A 15,467-nucleotide genomic window follows, 5' to 3' on the forward strand; every position below is an offset into this window, starting at 1 on the left:
AGCTTATCTACTTGACTTAATTTACTTTGACTTCCCCCAAATTACTCAGCGAATTAGAAAGAAAATTTTGAGTTGCCCAGTCCAATACTTTTTTTTCCTAATTAGGATCAGAACCTCCTCTTCTTACATAATAGCTTTTATTTATCATTTTTTATTTTATCAGTCACTGTTTATTGACTGTGTGCTATGTGATTGACACTGAACCAAGGATTTCAAAGTTATTCAGACATAGTTTCTACTCATATAAACACAAAATTTAATGTCAGATACTAGACTAGGTATTCATGTTACACCTACATGAGATCTTTAAACAAAATTTTCTAGAGATAGAGACATGAATTTTGATGGATTTAAAAAATTAGCTAAAGAAGGTTTCAAGGAGGAAGTAGCATTAAAGCATGTCCTTAAACCACGGGATGATATTAACAAGTGGAGAGAGAGAGTGTGGTTTTCTAGAAAGATGGAAAATTGTGACAAAACCATTGTGGTGAGAAAGTGAGGTGGTGTTCAAGAGCTAATATTTTAAAAATTAGCTAAAATATAAGATATGTACATATCAGAGGTAGAAGATAAGACCAGAAAGATCGATTGGGACCACATTTTGGCTGATTTGGAATACCACACTCTGGCCTTTGTAAAGTTGGCAAGAAACTGGGAGGAGGTTAAGTATTTTGAGCAAGAAAATAATCTAGTCACAAATTTTTTTCTTTTATTTTATTAAAACAAAAATTAAACTGGCAAACATTGGAAGTTGGTTTTTTAGAGAGGGTGCAGACCAGAAGTAAGTAGAAAAATTAGGAGGCTGATGCAGTAATAGAAATAAGATCAAAGGCGAGCTCACATGTAGTGTGGTGTGAACGGATAGTGACATTGCTCTTGAGAGCAAAGGGAAATTAAGTAACAATAGTTTTAAAAAGGAGTCCATGTTAGATATGTTGAATTAGAGGAATTGTTTTAGAGTAGAAAGAGATCAAAGACATAACCCATCCCAAATGCTTCATCATACAAGCGAATAAACTGGAATTCAGTTTAGGTTTGGAGGTCCAATTGCAGATAAGCATTCCTAAAACAGCAGGTGATGTAATTAAAGCTCTGGAGATGAATGAAATCAGAGAGGAACTGTGTAGACAGAAAGTAAGAGGAAAGACAGGTCTTTGATAAATATCTACATTTTTGAGATAGAAGAGTAAGAACAGGAAAGAAAGAGCAAACAAGGAGTGTTCAGACATCAGATGAGACACAGGTTATCACTGTGACTTATGAGTGTTGAGTATTCAGTATTATTGAGCATGAAGTGTTGTCCTATCTCAAAGTCTCATTAAAAGCCATTGACATTCATTCATTAACTCATTCAGCTTCTTACTCACTCAAAAGGTATTTATTGAGGTATTTATAATGTGCCCAGCCCTCTGGTAGGTATTTAAGGTAGGATAATAAGCAAAAGGAAAGATGTGATTGATGTCTTTAAATGGCTTCTTATCTTGTGGAGAAGGATGGATATTTATCAAGAAATCAAACACATAAATATTTGAAACTGTAACCAGTACTAGGAATAAATGACTCAGAGTTCTGTGGGGGTGGAGGATCTGGGTACGTGCGTGAGGGGTGGGTGGCGAAAGATGGAGATTCAGGTGATGCTCTTTTCACCTGAGCTCAAGGATGCGTTGTTTGGAAGGAGACAAGATGGTAACTTTAGAGATTAACACACTATTTTTCTAAAGCTTATTTATTTATTTATAGAATTTAGGTGGAAGAATAAATCACAGGAGTCTACTTCCCTTGTAAGGGCCTCTGAGCTATCAAATTCTGCATTTTCCCAGACTCGCCTGTTATTAGCCCCTTTCTTGGGGACCCCATCACATATATTCACATCATTATGAGGTGGTGATAACTGGTCAGAGAATTCCACTTGGGATTTGGTACAAGAGACAGAAAATTATTGCTAAGTATGTAACATGCCCAAGACCATAGTGCCAATGGCTGATGGAGCTAAGCTTTGGATACTGGCTTTCAAGCTTCCAAGGCTTTGGCTCTATCATGAGCCTACAACAGTCATCCACTGACAAATACTGTTCATTAACTGGAAGTCAATTTAATTTCCTGTTGGTCATTACTCTTATTAGCATAGTACTCAAATTTTTGATTTGGAAAGGTAAGTAGAAAAATTACTATCCCTTACTGAGGTAGCTTGCTTCCGACTGTATTTAATGTGCAAAACTCACATGCATACCTTTTGCCTGTATAAACCATAACTAATATAGATCTTCCAGGAAACATTCAACTCATTTACATCAACAGACGTTAACACCCCCCACACTCAATTAAAACCGTAATTGCCATTTGGTAATTACAGGGACTCTCTTTAAAAAGGCAGTTGACAATCAACAAGGTGAATAATCCAGAATCACGTGGTAAAGGAGCACTGGTAGGTGACAAGTCCTTCCCTTTCTTTGAGTAACTAAGGCAAAGCCTCATATTCCACATATGACAGGTCGCTTAAATAGACAACATTTCTCTCTGGGAAATTTGGGATGTCACTCTATGAGAAAAGCCAATGAAAAAGCCATTTTATTTTTTGAGTACTCTCAGCAAAAATAAAAGATGCTTTCTAATTGGGTAGACAGAGGAATTTGAAACTAATACAATATTAGAATGTTTTTATAGGTAAAAGGAGCTCTAGAAAAGATGTTGCCAAAGAGATCCTTGTCAAAGAGAACCCTACAAATGATAAGACGACATATAAATCTCTCCTTCTTTGAGCTAGATCACTGTGAAACTAAGATTACTTCAAATGCACAAAGGAAACTGTTTATTCTAATAAATTCTGTTTATTTTCTAATTCAACAGTAATACACTCATTTCTCTGCTCATTTGGATTATTGTAAATTCAAATTTTCACAATTATATCATACATTGTCTTATAAAGGTTGGAGTTTATACAACTATTAAATATGACTGCAGGTATTCTATATACTTATGGCTTTATTGAATTAACTAAAGAAGCTACAACATACCTATGCTGCTGTGACCATAATGCCTTTTATTTGACAATAATTTCCTGAGAGAGATGATTTGAAAACTCTAAATTAACTGAAGAATCTTATAGACTCACAGTTCTGGATTCCTGATTCTTAAAATTAAAAAGAGGGATGTCAGTGCCAAGTTGCATGGAGCTGAACAAAGCAAAGCATTCATTATTAGGTCAATGAAAATGACGATGTTTTGTCCAACAATCTTAATCACCGACTGTGCCTTTTACACGTCAATTGATTCCTTTTTGTTTTATATGCTAGAACATTTCTCCTTACCTAACCTCATTTTATTGGAAGAATTTGTCATGAAAAGAATGGATGAAAAACAGAAAATAAACAAAACATCTATTTCATGTCCTTCTTCTTCTATTCAATTAATGGTTAAATGAAAGGGTGACTATTGAATAACATGTATAGAAAGCCGCAAGATTAGTTTAAAAACTGGTGCACAGATGGTGGAAAGCACCAAGTCATGGAAAATCCCATCTCCAAAATCCACCCCATCTCCTATGAACTAAAACTATCCTGACAACCACATAATCCTACACAGGATTTATTTTAAACTAAATTGATTAGGGAATGATTGTTTGGAAGCCTCAGGGGAAGAGAGCACATAAGGATATTTTTAGCAGTAAAGCATGAAGGACAATAATTGTTTATGAATGTGGAGTTAGGTGGAGACCTTACCTTAAATCTCAACATCACCTTAGAGCGAAAATCAGGTTGGAGAGAGGCGAGAGATATCAAATAGGATGGATAGTTGAGCATATGTGGAGATAATGAAGGTGACTGTCAGCTCTGAAATTTCCTGACCTTCCAAAACTTTCCACAGATGATTTGGTTACAACTGCATTCAATGGGAAAAGCAAGCACTTCATTTTAACTTGTTAGACAGGCTTTAAAATGCTCAGGAGACCTGACAAGATACTGATCTAAATCAGCATGGGACACAGATGAGGTCCTGTTTGTTTTGATGGAGGTTGACTGAGATCCTCAGTATTTGTGGGGCTGGTCCCATCAATGGGATGCTCTAATAGTATACAGAGTAGAGGTGACTTGTGTGTGATGCAGGTTCCACCAGCTCCATAGTACTACCCACGTCAGATTATTACTTCCCAGCTTATTACTTACCACTATTACCTGTCTGACTCTACCATGGCTTGGACTAATCTATGAAATATATTAGTGAGGCTAAAATTCTTTCAGAAAATTTGCTAAAGGAAAAGAAGCATAAGAGGTATCAATCATTATAAAATACTGGCATTATGATTTGAAAGTCAAATCCCTTTAGCACAGGCAGCTAAATGGTATTTGTCAAATATTAAGAATTCATAAAAAAAATACAGTTTTGATGGAGCTATTCAGCCACTTACATTGGATACCACCCATCATAGATTATTGCATTTAAATTCTAGAACTTGTGGATGGCACTCTGAGATTTTATGACTACCTTGTAATCTTAAACATTCTCTGTTTGAAAAATCTAGTTTTCAATTACATATTCTGGCTGATGTCTTAGGTATTAGTTTTTTTCCCTCTAAATTTATTTTTGTATTATTCTTCAGGCATTAAAATGATAAGTCAAAGCATAACTTCAAAAGTTAAAAAGTAAACATGACCATCAGAGAAATAAAGAATGAATATATGTACAATATTATTTAATTGATAAATGAAGCTAGCAGAAATGTGTAGCTGATTCAAAGAATATTTAAGGAACTGGGTATGTGTAGGCATTTAAAAGGGAAAAAAAGGATGTTAAAATACTATTGTGATTCTATAGGACATTCTAATTCCTGTATTTTATAGGATAATATTCCATAGACTGATAACAGCGTAACCTTAGGCATTTTCTTTTCTGTTCAGAGATAACATTTGCATCTTTACTGGGAAAAATCTACAATTTAATAACTAAATCAAAACATCTAGGGCTTTACTCAGTAGTGGCTTTGCAAGTTACACAAAGTAACATTTCCTTAGAAATTAGTTATTCTTGGGTGAATTTTAAAATACTTCCTGGCTGCTGCCTTTCCTTTACCTTATTTACAAGTTATGGTCATTTAAAAAAATATGTTTTGATGTAAAAGAAAGTGAAAATAAATAAAAAAGAATCAACCAAAATGCTATTGTTGTACATGTATATTACTGCGTTTGAGTGTCTGCTGGCCGAGGATACACGTTAGGGCATGGACTGTGAGCTCATTAATACCGGTCAAAGAATCTCTACTTTGCTTAAGATTCCTGAGTTGACAGTATCTAAGACACAATGGGAAATTTCAAATTGATTAGCCCATTTATTTGGAGGTTGTACATAATATTAACTTGAATGAAAGTCTTTGATAAGTTTATGAAATTGTCAAAAAATGCTCAGGTCAGAAATGTCATAAGAAAGCAAGGAAAAGAGATTGACTAGAGGTTTCACTAGGGTGGTTGGGCGGAACGGTTGGGTGAGCATTCCTGCACGCAGGCATGGACAGGGGTTCCCATGGTTTTAACTTCCTGCCAGAGCCAAATGAGGGAACGCCGAAGTTTTCTAATCATCTTGCTTAGATGTGGGGCATAAAAGGAAAGTGTTGTGATGGGGCTTGAAAGTTGTCAGCAGTCAAACATCAAAAGTGGATCAGATGCTTTCTTACACACTTTTGGCCTCATTAGTTTGTCCTCTCTTCACCATCATCTAATATATTCTTTATTTTACACATCTATCTTATTTTATTGTTAGTCTCATTCTAGATAGAACATTGTTCTGATTTATAGGCAAAGATAATTTTCTTGTTGGTCCCAGCAAGCCTCATTATGTGACTAAGAAACCTGTTCTACCTTCTTGGCATATGTGTGGCAGCCTCAGTCTTAACATCAAAACACGTTTGGTGAGTGGGGGGACTCTGTGGAGTGTGACCACACAAGGGGACAGGGAGCATTGTTATTGGGAGAAGGACTACATAAGACCTCACTGAAAAGGAGCCATTTTAGTGAAAATTCAAAGGAAGTAGGGGTGTGAGTCATGGGGAAATCTTGGGGAGTATTCCAGGAAGAGAGAATAGAATGTGCAAATTCCTGGAGGCAAGGACATGCTGTGAATTCAAGAAATAGCAGGAAGGCCAAGGAGGCAAGAGTTAGAGACCAAAGGGGAGAAGAGGAGTAGGTATGGCTAGAGAGCCCATGGTTGGAGGAGCAGACCAGGAAAGATCTAATGGGCCACTGTTAGGATACCTTGGATTTTTTATGAGTAAGATGTAAAAATCCCAGAGAAATTTTGAGCACCCCTAAGGCTACATGGAATGAGAATATTTGAACTTACTTTCTTTTTTTTATTTAATTAAAATTTATTGGGGTGACAATGGGTAGTAAAGTTATATGTTTCAGGTGTACAATTCTGTAATACATCATCTATATATCACATTGTGTGTTCACCACCCAGAGTCAGTTCTCCTTCCATCACCATATGTTTGACCCTGTTACAGGTTCACTCTGTTGCTTTTTTCAGAATAGACAAAGGTTGTGTTTATGTGTGAGTGTGTGAATATGAAACACTTGGGAGGCAGGAAATTATAACGTGGTTAGACCTGGGTGGTAGCACTCTAACTGGTAAGTAAGAGGTGTTCAGATTCTCTTCTAAAGGTGAACTGGCAGAATGTCCTGAGATTGAATATGGAGTGAAAACAAGAGGAGTAAAAAATGACTCCAGAGTCTGTGGTGTATGCAAACAGACTCACAGACTGAGCATTGTGTGTCTTAAAATAAGGAAGGGTAGTGAGGTCAAACACAATACTGGATGAAAGCAATTATTTATCATGTCGTAGGGGAGAATCTTAGGGATTGTGATCAGTGTGACCAAGCAATGAGGAGGGATATTGTAATGTGTACAAGGAACAGAAAACATTTCAGATTTGATATTTTAAGATTAGAGAGAAGAAGATGGAAAAGGGGGGAAGATCCTTCAGGTTCAGCGCTTCCCAGTGTTTCATGATAATTCCCTGTGGCCTGACCTCTTTGCCCGCTCCCAGTGACTGGGATTTCATCTAGTCCTGGCCTTAAAGAGGTTTGCACATTAAACAGTATAACAGGTTTCTTCCCCTCAATTTACGAACTCATAAATGAGAAGCACTTTTAGCAAATGCTGTTCTCAGGTGAGTTATTGATAAAAGCATATATATGTACATACATATAAGTTAATTTGTAGATTTAAGAAAGGCTTGAAGGATATTTTAAATATCTGAATTATTCATAGTGAAACATCAGAGATACACTCACCTTCATGTAATGCCAAGTAAACCCCAGTTCAACAACAGAAAAAGTCAGTGACTCTGGGTATGGAATTTCCAAGCTCAAATTTCACTTTTCAGCTGGGTGTGCTGGCGTCTTGTAGGCACAGCTTGCGTTCACCACTGAACAAATCAGAACCCATAGCAACTGTCGCCATAACTTCCAAATATTGAACCATAGGGCTATGAATGTGGTTTCTGTTATTTAAAATCTCCATGTTTGATCTAGTCATTAGACTTACAGCAAATGATATTAAATATTAAGAGGCTACAATTCCCTAGATTATGTAGGTGTTCATGAGATTTTGAATGATTTCCTGGTATAGACTGTAGATTCCTCTGCCTGTTGCTTTCAGTTTAGTTGCTGGTTTTATTTAGATTCTAGATGCTGAATTTTTGGTACTGTCTACACTAGTTTCTTAATCACTGTCACCCGTTTGTGGTGATGAAAATGTTCTAGAATTGGATAGTGGTGATGGTTGTATAACTCTGAATATACAAAAAAAAATGACTGAATTGTACAGTCTAAAGGATGAATTTTATGCTATGTGAATCATATCTCAAAAAAGGTATTATGTATATAAAAATAATCTTGCCTATACAAACCCTGACATTCTGCTGATATCCTTTCAAGGAACTGTGCTGATGGTGTGGGGTATGTTTAAGGCTTTCTCAAATGCTGAGAGCACATGGGAATTACCGGGACAGCACTGAACGATGACTCTCATCAATGTTAAACATTAAGGCTGGCTGCTCACTTCTCTACTCTTAGGTTCATAAATAGCTCATAGGTGGCCTATGTCATCCTAATAGTAGAGTGCTAGTATGATTTACTAGTTTTGACCTCATGGTAGAATAATAAGTACCCAACTTCAAGAGCTGTCCAACAATGATTTGTGTCCACACCATCATGTCCCCATAAATGTGGTAACGTTATTTTACCATTAAGCTGAAAACAGGATAAATAAGGTTTTAGTTATTCACTTATAGTCACATAACAACTTGTAGTGGAAGATGCATGGATCTTTGTACCATCTTTTTTGTGTATATTGGTGACTTGTTATCTGCCCATTCTATTAGAAAGAAATCCAGTCAATTACCAGGATATTTCAATGTAGTTATTTGTAGGCTAGGTTCACAAACTGGTGGCCCATGGGCCTGATGTGTGTTTCTTTGTTTTCATTTGTGTCTTACAAGACTATAAACATAGGCAGGCATTATTTTAGGTTCTTAATTCAAGCTGCTTAGTACCCATTGTTTATTATCTGCTCAGTGCGATTCATTTGTTAATTCTCCACTTAAATTTTTTTTTCATGTTTCTCACTGCCTCTTTGATTGGGTTTTATTCAAAATTAGCTGTCCAAAGTGGTACTTTTCACCAGCTGCAGGGCTTCAGTTTGAGACCCTTAAAGCTGACTATGCTCTTAGGCCTGTTTGTGACACCAACTGAAATGATACTAATAGCCCATTCCAGAGTTTGCCTGCCATACTCTTCTTATTTGAAATAACTGGACTGATTGATGACTAGGCTAATTGAAGTTTTCAAGAGAGCACCTTTGCTTTATTCTAAGTTTCATAAGATTTTGAAGAATTCAGCATTGTTTACCAAATATTCTGGTTTCTCTCTGCAATCCCCCCTTGTCATGGAAAGATTTCACACCACTGTTCTCTTGAACTCGAGAGTAGTCATGTGAACTTGCTTTGTCTAAAATGTCTACACAGAAGTGACCTATGTCACTTTCAGGCAGAACCTTCATCATTCTAAACACGATCTGCCGTTTCTCTTTTCTCTTTCCTACAACCACGGGTCATTTGTAAGATAGCAAGAAGTTTTCCTCACAATTTGGAACTGCTCCCTTCTCTCCTACAATCAAGCCCCTGGCCTGTTTGATTTCTGCTATGGAAGAGGGTATCTCTGAGTTATTTTGCTGTCAGCTCATTCCTTATGCCCTCAACTGCTGAGGCCCAACTTCACCTTGGAATTTTCCAAGTAGAAGGGAAAGAGGATGTGAACAGTCCTTTGAATGAAAAAGAGAAGACATGTCTGAGAGATAGAAGGCCAATGCAGCCAACTGGTTAACTACAGTTTTTCTGCCACATGAAATCCATTTTCATCCCTTCCTATTAGTTAATGCAAATTAAGTATCTCATCTGCGATGCATCTCAAAGTCTGTTCCCTCGGTCTTTACCCTCTTTACCTATGCTTCTGATGGTGCACAGACAATATCTATCTATCTATCATCTATCTATCTATCTATCTATCTATCTATCTATCTATCATCTATCTATAATCCTATTGCTCTTGTTGACAATTAATTCTCCTACAGGTTCACATTTTTCACTCTCATGAGAGCAGCCAAGCTCTGACATATGAGTGAAGGAGATACCGCCTCTCTCGGCCAACTCCGCTTCTTGCCCCGGCCATATCCAGAACAGGGCGCCATCCTTCCCCCGCCCTTTCCTTTCCACACTTCCCTCTGGAGCTCCTGCAGAGAGTTAAACTGCTTCCCCAGGTGCTAGTTTAGGCACATTTTTTAACTTTTTGTTTGTGGTCATTTGGTGTTTCTTTTTATTCCGTGTCATGTGGAAGTGTCCGATTCTCCCCTCTGTAGCAAGACTGGCCTTCCTAGGAGCTAGCTGAGTCATCTCTGCAAGGCTATTGTCTTTGAGTCGATGCTGGGGGTTGAAGTCCACATGGCAGTCAGTCAGGAAGGGAAGATGGAAGGAGGATGGGAGAGGGGAACACAAACTGATACCCTAAATCATAAGCTGCAGTCCACAAAACGGGACTGCAACCTGTATCAGTTCTTTTTGCCTCTGTCTTAGGTGGAGTGTGTATCCTATAGAAACTGTGTTCTTTGTCATAAAGCTAAACACATATATTTTTGTCAGGAATCAGAGAAGCTAAAGTAGGAATGCAGGGGCACATGGGGCAGGTGCAACCCTGCTGAGTCTCACACCAAAGATGTGAGTCAGCAGGTCAGCAACAACATGCATGTGATAAAAATGGCTGCTCCATCACTTCCACTCTCCAAATATTGCACAAGCATCCCTCTTATGGACCACTGTAACAGAAACTCACAGGACTAATCAGAGATCAGTCAGAAGGCAACTTCAAAACTTTTGCCTCAGGTCATTCTGAGGCTTTGAGTCTGGATAACTTAGAACATAGGGGAAGTTATCCACAAAAAGAGGGAAGAAAGAGAAAGACTGTGTTTAGAGATTGGTAATAGTTTTGTAGGATCAAGCATATTACTTGTGAGTCACCATTAGCCTTGGGTAGTTCTCCTGTGAAAATAAACATTGTAAAATTTACTGAGCATTTGCTACACATATTCCAGGAAGTACCTAAAATATTATACCTTGATCATGCCGTCTATGGAATAGATACTGTTTCTCTTGATTTTACAGATAAATCCACCATCAGGTTTAAGAAATTTGCTCAAGGTCACAGTTATTTCAAGGACTAGAAACCAGGGAGACCTATTCAGGGACCCACGAGTTTTACCACTGGCTACATGGCCTCACACATGCTGTAGATAGTTAGAACTGCCACCTGATTTGTTGTCATGGAAATCAAACAGGCTTGATTTTAACAAACTTCTCTAGCAAATCTTAAAGCCTGGGAATACCAAGGATAAAGGTGTAGGTAGATGTTTTGTGCCATATGTAATGGGTTTGCTAGAAATGTTCATATTCATTTAGGTTTGTTTGTTTTCTAAGATGTTCACTAATGAATAGTATCTTGCTAAAAATAATGCCAACAGCTAACAGAAACATGTGAGATAAACTGCAAAAACAGAGTAAAAATATATGCCTCAAAACTTGCCTGGAAGTTTCCTCTTAAAAAATTCCTTTTAAATAAATATCAAGAAGGTTATTTTGTCAATATTGTCTATGTTATTGGTAGGAATTATTACAATTTTATAATTTATGCTTCTGGTTCTATATTTTTATATTTATATGTAGCAAATTACCACAAACATAGCATCTTAAAAAACATACATGCATACATTGATTAGTATCAGCTTTCTTTCTGTAGGTCAGAAGTCCAGGCTGGTTCAGATAGTCCTTTGTTTAAAGTCTCACAAGACTAGAATCAGGAAGTTACACAGCTGAGCTTTGATCAGGAGGCTGTAAGAAAAAAATATGTGTATCTGTTTTTAAGATCATTCAGGTTGTTGGCAGAATTGAATTTCTTGCAGTTATAAGGCTGAGGTCTCCATTTCCTAGTTGTCTTGCTGGGGATTTCTGTCAGCTTCTGAAGAACATTGACTGATTCTTTCACATGGCTTCTCCATTAGGTTGGCAACAGTCCTTGTTCTTCCAATCCCTCTAAATTCCTCTTGTGCCCCAAGTCAGAGAAATCTCTGCTTTTAAATAACTATGTGATTAGATTATACCCACCGGGATAAACTCCTGTTTGTCATATAAGATAAAATAATCATGAGAATAATACTAGAACCTGAAAGAAAGTCATGGAAACCATCTTAAGATACCACTTACCACAAATTTTATAATCTATGACCAGATAAAAGGACTCAAGATAAGTAGGTTGGGACAAATTAAGACATGTACTTATTGCAGCTTACTAAATGAAATATAGCAATGAAAAAGATTGTGCTTAATGGGACCATTAAGTGAAAATTTATCAACTCGCCTCAAGAAGCTTATCAGAATGTATGACCCTCATTTTATAATTTGGTCAGGCACAAAATGAGTCATTGTTAATTCAGGAAGTTTTAGAAACTCTCCAAGTGAACTTCGTTATGAATCTGACTTCAAAGGCAAGGGAAGTAAAAGCTAAAATAAATGAATGGGACTATATCAAACTAAAAAGTTTCTGTACAGCAAAAGAAACCATCAATAAAACAAAGAGGCAACCAACCGAATGGGAGAAAATTTTTGCAAACAATGCTCTGATAAGGGGCTAATATCCAAAATATATAAGGAACTCATACAATCCAGCAGCCAAAAAACAAACAATCCAGTTAAAAAATGGGGAGAGGACCTGAATAGACATTTCTCCAAAGAGGACATACAGATGTCCAATAGACTTATGAAAAAATGCTCAACATGACTAATCATCAGAGAAATCCAAATAAAAACCACAATGAGATATCGCCTCACACCAGTTGGAATGACTATCATCAAAAGACAAATAATAACAAGTGTTGGAGAGACTGTGGAGAAAAAGGAGCCCTCATACACTGTTGGTGAGAATGCAGATTGGTGCAGCCACTATGGAAGGCAGTGTGGAGGTTTTTCAAAAAATTAAGGGTAGAATTACCATATGACCCAGCAATCTCTCTCCTGGGTGTCTACTCAAAAAAATTGAAAACATTTATCTGTAAGATATATGTGGTCCCATGTTCATTGCAGCTTTATTTACAGTGGCCAAGACATGGAAACAACCAAAGTGTCCTTCAATAGATGATTGGATAAAGAAGATATGATACATATACACAATGGAATACTATTCTGCCATAAGAAAAGATGAAATAATGCCATTTGCAACAACATGGATGGATCTCGAGATTATTGTTCTAAGTGAAATAAGTCAGACAGAAACAGTAGAGAACCATATGATTTCACTGATATGAGGGATATAAAACTGAAAACAACAAAGGAACAAGACAAACAGACAAAGAAACAAAAACTCATAGGCAAAGACAATAGTTTAGTGGTTACCAGAGGGTAAGGGGGGAGGGGGGTGGCAGAAGAGGGTAAAGGGGGTCAAATATATGGTGATGGAAGGAGAACTGACTCTGGGTCATGAACACACAATGTGATATATGGATGATGTATTACAGAATTATACATCTGAAACCTATGTAACTTTACTAACAATTGTCACCCCAATAAACTTTAATTAAAAAATTTAATGGAATATACATCTGCAAAATCTTTGCTTCACATTTTGCTCTGGTTTGCCTCTCATAGAGCCTTTTCTAATGTTCTTGATGTGCTTGAACTTGCAATCGAAATGTATGTTTTCTTAAATACCACATACAGATAATATTGGTGGACAGCCATCATTGGAAGGTTGTTAAGATAGAATGTCAATATATATCTCTTTTTAAAATTCAGATGTGAAGATGATTGAAACAAAGGGCGTTTTTAAAGAGATAGGAAGTTAGAATCCAGCAGAAGAGGTTGTAGATGCTGCTGCTGAAAAGGGTTGCCAGCTATGGGTGACAATATAATGTACCCTTTCCTTCATATGTGTACACTTCTGTATCTTTGCATTTGATCCCATGTTAGCCCCAACCATCTTGAAAGTGAAACAACCAACGATATTGGTCATTCTATAGAGGATAGAATCCACAAAGCATTTCACTGATAGGTGGGATTCCATATCTAAACCAACTTAAGTCCTCCCCACTCCCCATTTCTTCTTTTGATCTAGACTCTCATCCTTGAAGCTGATTGGCTGATTGCACTCCCATAGCTCTTGTAAGGAATTTGTGACCACAAGAACAGTAATTACCTTAAGTAACAAGGCATTCATTTCAAGCATACTTAAGTACCTAATGATTCCTCTCAAGAGCTGTTGGGACATTCTCGCAATTACTCCACCAAGGTGGTTCCACTGAATAATCACATCGCATGTATGCTGGACTCTGTTCTACTGAAACTGATCTTGGTTGTATTGTATCTGAATAACTCTCTCATTCTGTCTGATCCTTTTAAGATTTACCTTCTTCAAGCTTCTCCTCCCCCTTCTTCCGGTGATTACTGTTTTCCATTTCTTTAATATGTACCTTCATTCAGCTGATGGTAATTCATTTATCAAACTATGTTACACCTTGCCTCTTTAGATCATCAAGATTCCTTGTCATACTTAGAGGCACATGGTGTATCTAATTAGGAAACATTCCTTCTCTGTAATTATGGAAAGGAAAATAAAATACGTAATTCATTACATAGGCAATGCTACAGATAAGGCTTTTTGGTTTGAAAAAATTACATTGTTTTCCTAAATCAAGCTTCTAATACTGAAAGGTATCTTTATCACACACACTCATTAATTAATCTAGATATAGAAGTTAAAAAAAAGATGACATTTACTGTGACTTCCTGAGAGCTTTCTATATCTGGTGAGCAAGATATTTTCACCCTTGGTAACTGAAACTTCTGAAAAACTGACAGAAATAAGGAAATAACCCATTAGAAAAATGTGAGTGTTTGACATCAGGGCAAAGAGAGAGTGCCTCTATCAGACTTCCCTAGTGATAAATACCAAGATAGGTAGGATCTAGGTTTTACTCTACTTGCAAATTAACAAATGAGCCTGCCACCGCTTGACAGATGCTATCAATGCTATCAGAAGACATGAGAGTACTGGCTCAGAGACAAAGGACAGTTTATTACTCAAAGCAATTGGAGAATCCTGGGTATAGCATTTGCTTCGGTTTCCTGTGTCCCAGTTGGCAGGTGACATGACTGGGCCACACAGATTGCATTATAAGAGAGGAACCATGGGCATAGGGAACCCAATTTTTTTTATAATGGGAAGTAATCCTGTCTGACTTTTGATTCCGAGGGAGCCATTATCTTTATCACACGAAATTGTAAACAAACCTCTCCTTTGTTCCCAAGGGGCACATTATGTCTATTTTTCAAGGCTTTGGCTATGCAAACACTTTTGGAAACATAGTCCAGAACAAATGCAGCCAGTGCTCATAAAATGTACAGAAATGTGAGAGACCCATGGAGAATTTTCTTTCAAAAATATGTTGTTGAGATCGGAAGAGACAGGTATGAGCAGCAGCCTAAAGCCATTTATACAAAAGTGCTGATGCAAAGATTCAAGCCAACCTTGGTGTCATCTGGAATTCTCACCTTTCCTTCACTTGCCATTGGCCCCTAACAGATCTATCAATCTACCAAAAGTCTGCTTGACTCTGCCTTCAAAATGCCTCTCAAGCCTGCCCATTTCTCTCCACTACTGCCTGATTCAAGGTATCTTTATTTCTCCTTCGCACTCCTGTGATCATGCAGCTCCCTCTTAAAGCCCTTCAATAGTTTTTAATTATACTTAGAAAGAAGCTCAAACCCCACAGTTTGGTGGTTTCTGATAAAACTTAACATACTCTTACCATACAATAGAATAATCATGCTCCTTTGTGTTTACTCAAAGAAGTGGAAAACTTATGTCCACACAAAAATC

This window comes from Hipposideros armiger, unplaced genomic scaffold, assembly GCF_001890085.2.
Source record: "Hipposideros armiger isolate ML-2016 unplaced genomic scaffold, ASM189008v1 scaffold_998, whole genome shotgun sequence".
In the NCBI taxonomy this organism is placed as follows: Eukaryota; Metazoa; Chordata; class Mammalia; order Chiroptera; family Hipposideridae; genus Hipposideros; species Hipposideros armiger.